The 12,602-nt window shown below is 55.2% G+C and overlaps 1 long non-coding RNA gene across 1 annotated transcript; it reads right to left on the bottom strand.

Moving 5' to 3' along the window:
* Positions 1 to 7,032: 7,032 nt before the first annotated feature.
* LOC132674304 (uncharacterized) lies at positions 7,033 to 8,988 on the bottom strand. The gene is made up of 2 exons (XR_009608484.2): positions 8,300 to 8,988; positions 7,033 to 7,467 (listed from the first exon to the last, which is right to left on the bottom strand). It is a non-coding gene; the product is annotated as an uncharacterized LOC132674304 (long non-coding RNA).
* Between the last annotated feature and the right edge of the window lie 3,614 nt (positions 8,989 to 12,602).

Genomic DNA, 12,602 nt, shown 5'->3' with positions numbered 1-12,602 from the left:
TCCCCCAGGCTGGGGAGGTCTCTGAGGGGCACCCAGACCTTTGTAGTTTGAGCTTTGCAGAGATGTGGAGAGTCCCCTGCTCTTCTGGGCCTCTGTTTTCTCAACTCTGGCTCTTTCCACACTGTTCCTGGGGACTTCTCATTGGATTCCGAGGCCTGCAGCGGGAAAGGCTGAGTGGCCAGCTGCCCAGGTGGGGGCAGAGCTCTGTCCCACATCTGTGAGGCCCCTGCCCTCCAAGCATCCCTTCCCACCCATTAAAGAAAGAGCTTTGCAAAAATGCAAGCTCATTCGCTTTTCGTTTTGAAAGAGTAGCTATTTTTCACACAAATATGTTATTTATTATTTAAGAAAATAGATGTATATTCAAACAAGTTTTCCATTCTGGTTTCCAAATATCCAATGGTGATATTTACAACTCGCATAAACTAAAATTGTTTGAAGTTCTCAATGCTATTTAAGAGCGTAAAGAATAGGGTCGCCAGATAAAATGTGAGTTTGTCCTACGCGGTCTTTAGGACACGCTCATATTACAGAGGTTATTTGGTAATTATCTGAAATTCAAACTGAACTGGGCATTCTGTGTTTTTATGTACTAAACCTGGCAGCCCTATCCGAAGATCGTGAGAGGCGAATATCTGAGGACCGCTGGTATGATGTACAAGTGTTATTCTGGGTAATAATCCAGAGATTGAGGGAGATCACCAGTTCAGTGTGGTCGGGGACACAGTGACATTGGGTGGACCGTGAAGGGGAGGGAGCTCACACAGGAGTCTCTGTGACTACCAGGGGCCTGGTCCAGGCTTGGGTGTTGGAATTGTGGCAAGGAGGGAGGGGGACGTGATCCCCCGTCGGCCTCAGATATGTTCTGGGAGGCCGAACATCTCTAGATCCAGGAAGTGGGGCATAGGGCAACTCAGGAACGGGTCCGTATTTGTGTATCTCGTGTGTGGCCATCGGGAGCAAACCCCCCTGGGAGGGACACCAAAGCCCACGCTTGGCCTCTCTAGCAACTTTCCCAGCTGCAGGACAAGGGCAGGCCAACACAGAGCCTGCTGGTGGTAGACACAGGGCAGGAAGCCTCCTTTCTCCCAGGCTGTGGGGAAGGCCGCGATGGGGGCCGGGGGCAAGGGGCAGAAGAACAAAGGCCGTTTGTGAAACGCAGATTTCAGGCTGGCCCCGTCCGCACGTGGGATGAGGGTCATCAGTCTTGGCAGACCAGACACGGGTTAATCCAGGCCGCATGCCGAGCCTGGGATTCCTGCTGGAGGGGGGCTTGGCCACTAGGTTGCATTTCCATGGCAGTGGGCTCATGACCATCCGGGCTGGGAGAGTGAGGAAGGGACCCTGACAAGTGTCTTTCTGGAATAATAGGGCAGAGCCAGAAGGGTCCTCATTCTCAGAGACGCCCCCCCCCCCCGGGGGCTTGTCCTGCCACTCACGTCAGGGGCCTGGTGGTTGCCCTGGCCAGGATGCCGTCGGGGTGGCGACCCGATTGATAACTGGCCTACCAGGTGGGCCGAGAGAAAAAGACAAAGGCTCCAGCCACAGCCCTGTGTGGTGGTCACAATGCTAGGCCCGGGCAGTAGAAGAAAGCCTCTTTCACAGCTGGTGCCACTCGAGGACCACGACGGACCAAGGGCAGGCGGTGGGACCAGTTTCTCCTGGCACAGCCCACAGGGGGTGTGTGGACTGTACATGATTTGATTTGGATCAGTAACAAACCCCACCAAAAGGCGGTCTGCTTTTTATTATCACCATGCTCTGGGAATTCTAAAAGAGGATCAGTGATAAAAATATTCCTCCCTGTTGTAAACAATTACAGTAGATACTGTTAAGTTTTAATAATATAGATGCGTGCCGCAGATTCGCAGGTTTTGCTAATGTATAAACTCCCCCTACACAGGCACGCAGACACGTGGGGACTTAACAACGAGCATATGTTTGGAGGGCAAGTTTGTGACAGTTTGGAAGCCTTCAGGCAATTTCATTCATTCATTCATTCATTCATTCATTCGTTTGTTCATTTTTAAGTAGGCTTCATGCCCAGTGCAGAGCCCAAGGTGGGGCTTGAACTCACACCCCAAGATCAAGACCCGATCCGAGATTGAGAGTTGGATGCTTAACCGACTGAGCCACCCAGGCACCCACATTTGGGCAACTTGGCGTCACCACCCGCCTGTGGCACCATCTACTCTCGTGTGAGACAGTGGACTTGAAACAATCACTAATTGCACAGTGATGATAACGATGGAAGGAGCAGTATTTGACTTAGGTCCTTTCTGTGTGACCACACAGAGTTTCTATTTAAGCTTAAAATTTCGTACAGTGAAAAGAAATGCAAACTTGGAATGAAACGCTTTTGCTGGGTAAGTGCACATGTTTGTTCACACATAAAATATTTCCATTTTGTGCTTATTACAAGCAAAAAGTTTGGCATATAGAGAACAGGGCTTATGAACAGTGATCCTGAGTGTCCAACACATTAGGTCGGCCACTGGGTCAAAGCAACCACAGAAAGAGCTGAACTGGGTCTGAGAAACTAAGTCCTACAGAAGGTGGCTCTAAATCCCAAGTCGGAGTAGAAGGCAAGGCTGGGCTGGGGAGGGGGTTGCTGAAGGCACAGCTGAAGTAGGAGGAGGTAAGAGGTCCCAAACTGAGGCTGTGGATGGCCAGGTTCCAGATGGAGCCCAGAGAGGGCTGGGGGCAGCTGTGACTGGGACGAGTTTACCAGAACCACCACTCCCACTTTCTGCACATTGTATCTCTGTTAACATGACCTTTGGCTGCCTCTGTTTGGTGGACAGCCCCACCACTCTGCAGCAAATGATGACTGTTCTGCCAAGCCCTAACTCCTTCATTCTTTCTCTGCACTCATTTGTCTGACACCAAGGGCAGGACAGCACGGGAGAGGGGGCCTCAGGGCAGGGAGCATGCCCTGACGGAATGCCCCTTGTGCACCCTCTCTGCTACCCTCTGTGGACTGTGCCTCGCTGGGGCTTCCCACCTGGCTCCTCCCCAAGCCTTTCTCTCTGGTTTCCTCTTGACTGGCTTCACCCCCCTCTTCACCCCACCCCAAGGTTCTGCCTCCATTCCCTGGCTTTTCCTACCCAGATCTTCTGGAAATTTCCCTCAATCCCACATGTTCCTTTAGCCTCTCTCTTTTAGAAACCCCAAACCTGGTTTGGCCCAGAGCACTCCCCTGAACTCCAATCCTGCTTCTGGGCGGAGCCCCGATGGACAGTCATACTCAGCACGTCCATCCCAGGCTCACCCCTGCTCCCTGAGCTGGCTCCACACCCCGTGCCCCCCTCTCCTCCTCCTCGATGTCCCCAGTCACCAAGCCCAGCTGGTTCTGCCTCTGTCGTAGCTGATCAGTGTCTCACCTCTCCAGCCCCCAGCCTCCTGACTGCTCCCTCCACCCCACCCGCCGGGCCCCATTCCTCACCCTGGTCACCACTTCCTGCACATCCGTGCTGGGCTCATTGTCAGCTTACTGAGTTCCTGCTGCACACTCACCCCTGGGTCAGGCTCTGTGGGAGATCCACAGGGCAGATAAAGATGCCGTCCCCTTCCCAAGGGCCTCACCAGCAGCAGAGTAAGGAGAGCTGTCACGTCCCACCCTGTCCCTTCCCTCCCTCCGTCTGTCCCTCCAGTCACCTCTCCCTTGCTCCAGCCCCCTTCCCTGTCTTTTCCTCCCTCCATCCAGCCTCTGTCCATCCCTCCATCCCTCCGCCTAGTCCCCTCTCTACCCATCTCTGCCCCCATCCACCCTTCCATCCACTTATTTATCCATTTGGCCCCATTTTGTTCCAGGCCTTCAGCTGGCCGCGGGGGGTCAGTCATGACTCAGGTGTGAGGGTGATCAGAGCTGTAAGGCAGACACACAGGGGCGGGGGACCAATGCCTGAGCTGGGTTCTGGAGGGCAAGTGGGAGTTTACCAGGGAAAAAGGTGAGGAAACAGTATCTGCAAAGGCACGGGGGTACGAACGGTGTGGTGTGCAAGGGGGGGCAGATGTGTGGGACACGAGACAGGGAGTAGGGGAGGGCTGAGCCCGCTCACATGGGCCTTGAAGGCCAGGGTGATGCGGTCAGACTCCATCCTCAAGGCACTGGGGCCGAGGCAGGTGTCTAGGGAGAGGAGTTCTGCGGACAAGGTGCGTTTCCAAAAGCGCCTCCTTACGGCCGCGTTCTGGGCAGATCAGAGGGGAGCCAGGGAGGAGCAAGACACAGTGAGGTGGGCACAGGGGTCTGCGTGAACCAGCGGAGAGGTGGCAGAGCAGAAGAATGGGGACACAGGCGAAAGGGCCACACTCATCCTGCTGGCGGAGGACTGGTTGTGGGGCTGGGCAGATGGCGGTAGGGACCCAAGAGCAAAGTGGGCTGGAGGTGGGGTGTGCGGCTGAATCAGCACGTTTCTCTTTGAGCATCCAGCCACCACTCACACCGTCAGGCTTTCATTCGGTGTCTGTTATGCAGCCCGAGAGGCCTGGGTCTCTCAGGCCTGGGTCAGCTCAGGTCACATCACGGCTCGTGGGTTAGAGCCCCGCATCGGGCTCTGTGCTGTCAGCTCAGAGCCTGGAGCCTGCTTCAGATTCTGTGTCTCCCTCTCTCTGTGCCCCTCCCCTGCTCGTGCTCTGTCTCTCTGTGTCTCTCAATAATAAATAAACATTAAAAAAAAAAGTGGCAATGACATTCATGTTGGGGGGGAGGGGAGGCGAAGGCAGGCCGGGAGGCTAATGTGGTGGCACTGGGGTGGGTCCTGTCTGTTCCCAAACCTCTAAGGCATCTAATCCCTCTGCAACGGGATGAGGGCTCTGCACAGCCGATGAGCGTGCTTGGTTCCACAGACGCCCTGGGCCTTGCTGTGACCTCCGCACCCAGCAGAGGGACGCTTGTTGACGGGAGGAGGGAACTGGTATGGAAGTGAGACAGGCGCGTTCAGCTCAGGCTCTACCTGCAATTTTCGGTAGAAGTTGAGTTTGCATATTGCGTATACAAGTTTACGGGTGTGCATCTACTTTATCAGATGAAGGAAGCTCCCTTCTGTTCCTGGCTGGCGAGGAGATGCTGCCCTGAGGAAAGACATTTTTCTCCCCACACCTATGGGGACGCCCGTATGGTTGTTCTCCTTTCACTTACGTACGTGACGAACGAAATGATTTGCTCTTCCAGAGTTAAGCCGGACTTGTGCCGCTGGATAAATCATACTTGCGTGCTGCATTACCTTTTTAGAGATGGCTGGATTTGGTTCGTCCCTGTTCGTTTAGGATTTTTGCCTCTGTGTCTCGGGATGAGTCTGGCTTGTGCTTTACCTTCCCATACTTGCAGGGGTGGGCGGAAAGCTTCTATTTCTCAGCACATCCACACCCCGGCCATGCTCATGAGCTCAGTCAGCAAAGCTGGACAGGGCCCCAAGACGGAGGGCCCTGGGTGGGGCCTTGGGTGGGCATGAGCCCATCTGTGCAGCCTGGAGGGCTCTGGGGGGAGGGTTCATGATGTGTGAAGTTGGTGGCTCCTGGCAAAGTCACTGAGGGAGTAGAGACCCCCCCCCCCCCCCCCCCCGCCGACTCCCCTAGTCTGCACAGTGGGTAGGGGTCTGGTGTGGCAGATGCAGACAGGGTTTGGGGACAAAACCTAGAGTTCTCTGACAGGAAGAGTCAGGTTCAGGTCACTGGGGACTTAAAATCTCCTCCCACCCCCACCCCTCCTTTTTCCTTCAGATTTGGATTCTGCCTGTGGCCCTGGACAGGGTGGGGAGGGCGTGGCCTGTCTTCCCCTGCTCTCTCCACCCTCTTCTGCAATCCAGCTCGGGGAGGCAGGAGGTTGCGGGGAGGAAGGCCAGCCTCTCTCTGTCCATCTCTGTAGCCTCCTAGGGGGCACTGACAGGCTACCAATGCCGACGGTATCCTTAGTGTGGCCCCATCCCCACCAGCACATTCCTGGGCACATGTAATTCTTCCCGAAGCCCTATTGGGAGAAGCCCCCTCTGCAAAAAGCCCCTAGATGCCGCTGGATTCCTTCCTACCTGCTCATTTCCTGCTCCCAGCAAGGTCCCCTGCTGCTGTCGTCCCCCCATAGCCAGGCATCCCCATAGGGCAAGGAACTGGCAAGACAGTCCACACCTGGCTCCCTATTGTAGTGACCATCCGTGGGCCCTGACAGGCAGTCCCTGTGCCTTCTGCCTGCCCTGCCCCATCTTTCCCACTCTCTTCTCCCCTGCGCACACAGGCCCAGGACCCAGGGGTCCTGGTCCATTCCAAGAGATGACATCCAAACTGAGAGTGGGGTGCCCACCCCCCCTCCTTGCAGATCTGCCCAATCCCTCAGCAATGTGGCTTTTGAGGGAGCTTTACTTTTCGGGGGGGTAAGGAAGCTTGGCTCCTGCCCCCATAAGCAATAGTTTATGCCCCTCCTCCTGGTGGTCTGTATATGCAGACTGATGGGGTGGGGCAGAGGGTTCCTGGGATGATGGCTGGAGCTGCAGGCTGCTTCCATCCCTCATTGGCTTCTGGCTTTCTTTCTTTCTTTCTTTCTTTCTTTCTTTCTTTTTACTTTTTTTAATGTTTATTTATTTTTGAGAGAGAGAAAGAGAGACAGAGTGTGAGCAGGAGAGGGGCAGAGAGAGAGGGAGAGGGAGACACAGAATCTGAAGCAGGCTCCAGGCTCTGAGCTGTCAGCACAGAGCCTGATGCGGGGCTCGAACTCATGAACTGTGAGATCATGACCTGAGCTGAAGTTGGATGCTCAACTGACTGAGCCACCCAGGCACCTCGTCTGGCTTTCTTTAAAATGTGGGCTTCGGGGACTTCTTTGTCCTTAGCTCTGGGTCCTGACCACTAGTTCCTGCTAAAGTGAGAATCTCAGCACCCTGTGCTACTGACAGGCTCAGATAAGCAGGTAACTTGCCCATGGCCACATGGGGTCTTCTCGTCAGATCTGGGACTGTCTTCCCTCCCCTGATGGGGACCCTCCCTCCGTCATTCTCTCTTGTCCTGACATTTAGGGTTACAAAAGATGATGTGGGGCAAGGATTTGAGTGCAGGTAGTGTATTTGGGATATAATTCCAGAAACCACAGTGACGATGTGAGACAGGGGAAGGAAGAAAGCCAACAAAAGCTGCGTTTGCCAAAGAGTCACCATTGGAGGCAATTGGGGCGCAAGCCAGCTGGGGACCCTGAGGGGACTGTGCAGAGCAAACCTCAGAATTGCCCGGCATGGGCCGAGGAAGCTGGCATGTGCGCCCACCAGTCCTGCCCCTTATTGGCTGAGGCTGTTCCCGGAGGCACGAACCGCACGGCACCTGGGGCTGTCCTGCAGGCCAGGTGCTCTCTTGTCAACAGAAGACATTGGTGTGTGCAGCGGGGACCACGGAGGCCACAGTGACGTCCCTCGCGGGCTGACAGGTGACGGGCAGGGCATGGATGTTGTCTGCCACTGGGCCACTCTCTAGCCATCCCTTTAGAGTCTTAATAAAAGAAGAAGCGGACCAGTGAGGGACATCGCAGCTTACCCCGCAGCCCTGTCCTTTATTAACTCCTTAGGCCTCCGTCCTAAGTGTGTGCATGCTGGATTTTCACAAATCAAACCCAGTCATGAAACTGGCACTCAGATCAAGAAGCAGAACCCAGCCGGCCCCCTGAGAGTCGCCCCCGTGCCCCCTTCTGGTCACCACCGCACACAGCGGACCTGCTCCCAACTCCTAACGGCAAGGGATTCGTTCTGCCCGTTGTCGAACTTGGTAAACAACGGACTCATACGTGTGTAATCTGTTGAGCCCGACTTGAGCTCGGAGCTGTATTAGTGAGCTACATCCGTGTTGGTGCGCGTGGCCGTGAACTCTTTGCTTTCGCCGCGCTGCGGTACCCTCGGCTGTGCGAACGCGCCGCGACCTGCATCTCCATCCTGCTGCTGTTGGACGTTTTGCGTGGGTGTCTGGGCTGGGGAATCACGAACAGGGCTGCTGGGGACCAAGGTCTTGTCCTCACTTCTGGAGGACACATGCTGTCCTCCTCTGGAGTCGACACTCAAGAGTGGAATTTCTGGGTCATAGGCTGTGCATGTGCTCAGCTTTAGTCAATCCCACCAAATAGTTTCCTAAAATGATTGTACCATGTGAGACTCCCACCAGCGGTGGACAAGAATTCCAGTTGCTTCACTTTCTTGCCCACACTTGATCTTCCATTATTTTCCCTCTGCCACTCCGGGGGATCGAGTGGCCTCGGCTTTGGCACACTCTCCGTGTTGTGCTGTCCCCAACCCCCCCCCCCACTCCCCCACCCCCCCCAGCCCTCACTCACATTTCGAGGGTGAGAAAATGGAGGCTCAGAGAGGGGAGGCCCTTGCCCCGCATCACACAGCTTGTGGGTGGCAGGCTGGGAACTTGAGTTCTTTGCAGGAGACCTTCTGAGGGCTGGCAGGCAGGCAGGGTGGATACTCAGATTTCCAGATGTGAAGTGGCAAGTGGGGCTGGGGCCTCCCCCTCCTCCCCTGGAAGCTGTCGAGCAGGCCGGCGCTGACACCCTGTCCCTTTCCATTCTCGGACTCTCTGAGGGGAAGCCGCACGGCCCGCGTGTTCTTGCAGGGAGGCCAGGGTGAGGTCTGGTGGAAGAGGATGCCCCCTGCAGCCCACCTTGATGGCAGAGAGTGCTCTGGGGTGTGGTCCCAGGCAGGACCCCTCAGGGCAGCAGAGCAGTGGAGTCAGGCTGCCCACGTGTGGTCCGCCCTCTGCCTCTCCTGGCTGAGCCCAGGGCTCGTGACCATGACCTCTAAGCCTCCCGCATTTCTCATCTGCTAAGTGGGCCTGGTGGCAAGGCCTGCCTGGAGGGTTGTTGTGAGCCTTGCTTGACAGGAGAAGAGGGCACACGCTCTGGCTGGCTCCCCCTGCCCCACAGGAGACTCAGACGAGAGTGGCTGGGGGTGTGGGGGGCAGCAGAAGGGGAGCTCTCCTCAGCGTCTGTGGCCTCTGGCACTCTGGGCAGGGCCTGGAGTTGAGAGGGGTGCTGGGATGCTGCCTGCACACCCACCCCCTCCTCCCACGTGTTGGCATGTGGTTTTGTTCAGCTGGGGCCAAGCTGTTGGGGGGGAGTTTCCGTGAAAGAGGCTGGGAACAAGGCCCCTTTGTCTGGCCCGGGGTCTGCCAGCTCACTGGGCCTGAAATTGTAGGTCAGACCTCAGGCCGGCCATCCAGGGGCACATCTCTGATGGGAAGAAGGCTGGGGATCCCTTCTTTGAGATGGGGAAACTGAGACAGAGAAGATATCAGGCTTGTCTAGAAAGCTCCATCCGTCAGCGGGGGAGGCAGGACCCAGTTCCCCTCCTCCACCTTAGTGTTGGATCCTAGTGGCCCCTGGGTCCCTCCCAGGGTCTGCGTTGGTGAAAGCCCTTCTCTTTAACAGTCCCGTGCTGCCCCTGCCATCCCTCCCTCCTTCTCCCTCTTCCACAGATTCTTAGAGAGCTGGCCGACTGTGGCCACATTTCCAGTTACCAGGAATATAAGCCTGCAGAGCAGTCACTGTCTTGGCCCTCAGGGAGTTTGCCGTCCAGTTTCCGGCACCGGGGTGGTGGCCCTGAGACAGAGTGAGCAGGCGCTGTGGCCCTACAGTCTGGGTGGGGGTGGGGAGAAGCCAGGAGGGTTCCCTGGAGGAGGTGATGTTTTAGCTGAGACTCGAAGGCTGAGAAAGAAGTAGCCAGGCAAGGATGTGGGGTCCGTAGGGAGAGGGAGGCATTTTCTGGCAGTGACCCAGAGCAAGCAGGAGCTGGAAGGTTGCAGAAGCAGGGTGTAGGCAAGCAAGTGGAAGAGGGGAGGGGAGAATGTGAGAAGAGAGTGTCAGGAAACAGCTCCTATCAAGAATGGAGACACAGATGGGAGCCAAACCACTGTAGGGCCTTGTTGGCCAGGCCACTGGGCATGAGCTTTACTCTGAGGCCCCCTGGGAGTCACAGAAGGGCTTAAAGGCGGGGAGTCACATGGCCGGACTGTGCTTTAGAAATCAGTGATTTCCAAGAAGAATACAATGTTTTTTAGGGGCAAAATACATACGCAGAAATTTCATAAAAGAGGCAACGCAGATGGCTGAAAAACACATGTCAAGATGCTCATCCTCGTTAGTGACAAGGGACACGGAAATGAAAACCGCACCGAGATACCATCTCACACCTACTGCGTGGGCAAATGTTGACAAGGGTTTTCAAGGAGGTGCAGCCCTCAGCAGCAGCTGGCGGGATGGGTACGAACACTCTGAAACAACAGTCTGGCATGAGCCGGTGAACTTGAACATGTGCACACCCCATGACTCAGCGCTCCCTCTCCTGGCCGCTGGCCCTAGAGCACTAAAACAAATGTCACGGGAAGACCGGTACAAGGATCATTACAGCAGCACTATTTGTTAAGAGGAAAGAAAACCCAGAAAACAACCTAAACAGCCGTAGACGAGAGAATCGCTCTGTGTTAGCCAGTCGGAGGAATACTATACAGCACTAAAAAGAAAGAAAGGAACGGCTACAGGCACTGATAGGGGGCTCTCATCGATGCAAATAGGAACATTTACAGTGTGTCTGCTTACGTCAAGTTCACAACCAGCCCGAACTCAATAACAATTTGAGGATGCATAAACTGGAGAGGGCTTGCAGCTAAGGAGGGGCGCAGGAGAGGATTTCTAGGTCTGGTAGTCTCTGTCTCTCAGAGTCCCCCATTCTGGTATTTCCACATAACTGGAATCAGACACTGGGCTCGTATCACATTCCCTCCTGCCGGCTTAACAGTTTTGCAATGGGCGTAACCTGCTTGTTTTATTATTAGTCACCAACCACAGGCGAGGACTTTCCTATCAGACGCATTTTGGCATTTTGCGCTGCGCCTGGCCCCTGGTACCCAGCCTAGTGTGAGTCAATGACGTGTGAGATCCAGGAATCTCTGGGCTCTCATTGGCTGGGTTAGCCAGGGGCTCCCTTGGCTGACAGCCAATCACTGACAAACTTGATGAAGTCCCCTTGTGACTGTTGGGGATTTTACAGAGAACATGTTTTAAAAATATGTGCTATTATCTGACACTGTCTGAATCTAATGTCGACAAAAATCAGCTTCAGGTCCAAGGCTGCAAGTCACCCACCCTGCCGGGGCCATTCATGGATTCCTCTCCAGCATCTGGCAGCCGCCCCCAGTTTCCATTTAGAAGTTCATCTCACCCCTGCTTCAGGCTTTTACGGGAGAGCATAGGACCTGGGCTGAGCCAATCAGCACAGCCCATTCTTCTGGCTGCAGTGATTGGTTTAGGCCTGGGCACCTGACTTAAGACCCTCCAATCAGAGAGAACTTTAAGATGAGGGGACTAGTGTTTCATTTTGTCTGGATGGAAAGGGTTGGAGGCGGGAGCTGCTGGGAAATTTGGTCACCAGGAGAGGTGCTTTTGGTGGTAAATGGAGGAGAGGGGAGGAGAGCTGAGGGACAAGGGGAGAGAAACTTGTTCCTGGAGACATTTGCAGACCTGGATCCAGCTATGCTTGAAGTCCATCCCTCTGCTCTTTTATGGAATTTACCATCTCCCTTCTTTGGGCTTAAGCCTGTTTGAGTCAAGTGCACTGTGATTTGCACACCAGCACCCCTCCCCAGCTAATCAGGGGCACCTCCTGAACCAGAAGCTGGGGAGTCATCCCTGCCACTCCCTTTCCTGGCTCCCAACATCACATCCTCTCCTGAGCCCCTCCCCAGCTGCAAAGTCTCACCAAGTTAATACCTTCTCATATTGTTATTTAGTTCGGGCTGTTTTTGGAACTGATGTAAGCAAACATACTGTAAACGTTCCTGTTTGCATTGGTGAGACGCCCACGTGAGTGCGCAGTCTCTCTTCTCAGTATCTCTCCGATCCTGTCACCTCCCGGGGCCACTACCCCCGTCTGAACCCTATCATCTCCCACCTGGAGTCTACCACCCGCCTCGTTGGGGGCTCCATTGAAATTCTCCAAGGACTCCCCTTGCTCTGAGAAGAAGTGCCTAATTCTTCCTGTGGCCCCTTGCCTGCCACATCCTCTGTCCCACAGCCCTACCTTCAAAAAGTGCCCCAGTTTCCACAGCACCCCCAGGGAGCACTTTCCTTAAGCATTTACCATGTGCCTGGCCCTGTAAAGGTCCTGCCCACCTGTGAGCGCATGTAACCCTCAGGAAACCTGATGAGTTAGGCGCCATTGTCCCCATGTATAGAGGAGGAAATGAGGTGCAGAGAGGTTGGGAGCCTCCCCCGGTCATCATGCAGCTAGGACCCAGACACTGAGGCGCCAGCACCTGTGGGCTGACCACTGCCCCACGCCGCCTCTCCTGCATGGCCTCTTCAGGGTGCTTCTTACTGTTTGTTGGTGAGGCTGCTGAATTTATATCCGTTGCAGGCTCCGTGACGGCAAGGGGGAGTCTGCCCGCCTGCTGGGCCCCATGCTTGAGAGTGGGTGAGAGTGCTGAGAGTGGGTGCTCAGGAAAGACCTGTTGAGTGAATAGCCAGAACTCACTGAGCACTTGCCGTGTGGAAGCAGCCTCCTAAGCATTTCCCACGTATTAGCCCCTTCAGTCCTCACAAGAGCACGCTGCTGTTGGAGGTTACTTTCCAGCTACGA

This window comes from Panthera onca, chromosome A2 (genome assembly GCF_046562875.1).
Source record: "Panthera onca isolate mPanOnc1 chromosome A2, mPanOnc1 haplotype 2, whole genome shotgun sequence".
NCBI lineage: Eukaryota > Metazoa > Chordata > Mammalia > Carnivora > Felidae > Panthera > Panthera onca.
The sequence above is the reverse complement of the archived record's forward strand: the minus strand, read 5'-3'. Positions and strand labels throughout refer to the sequence as shown.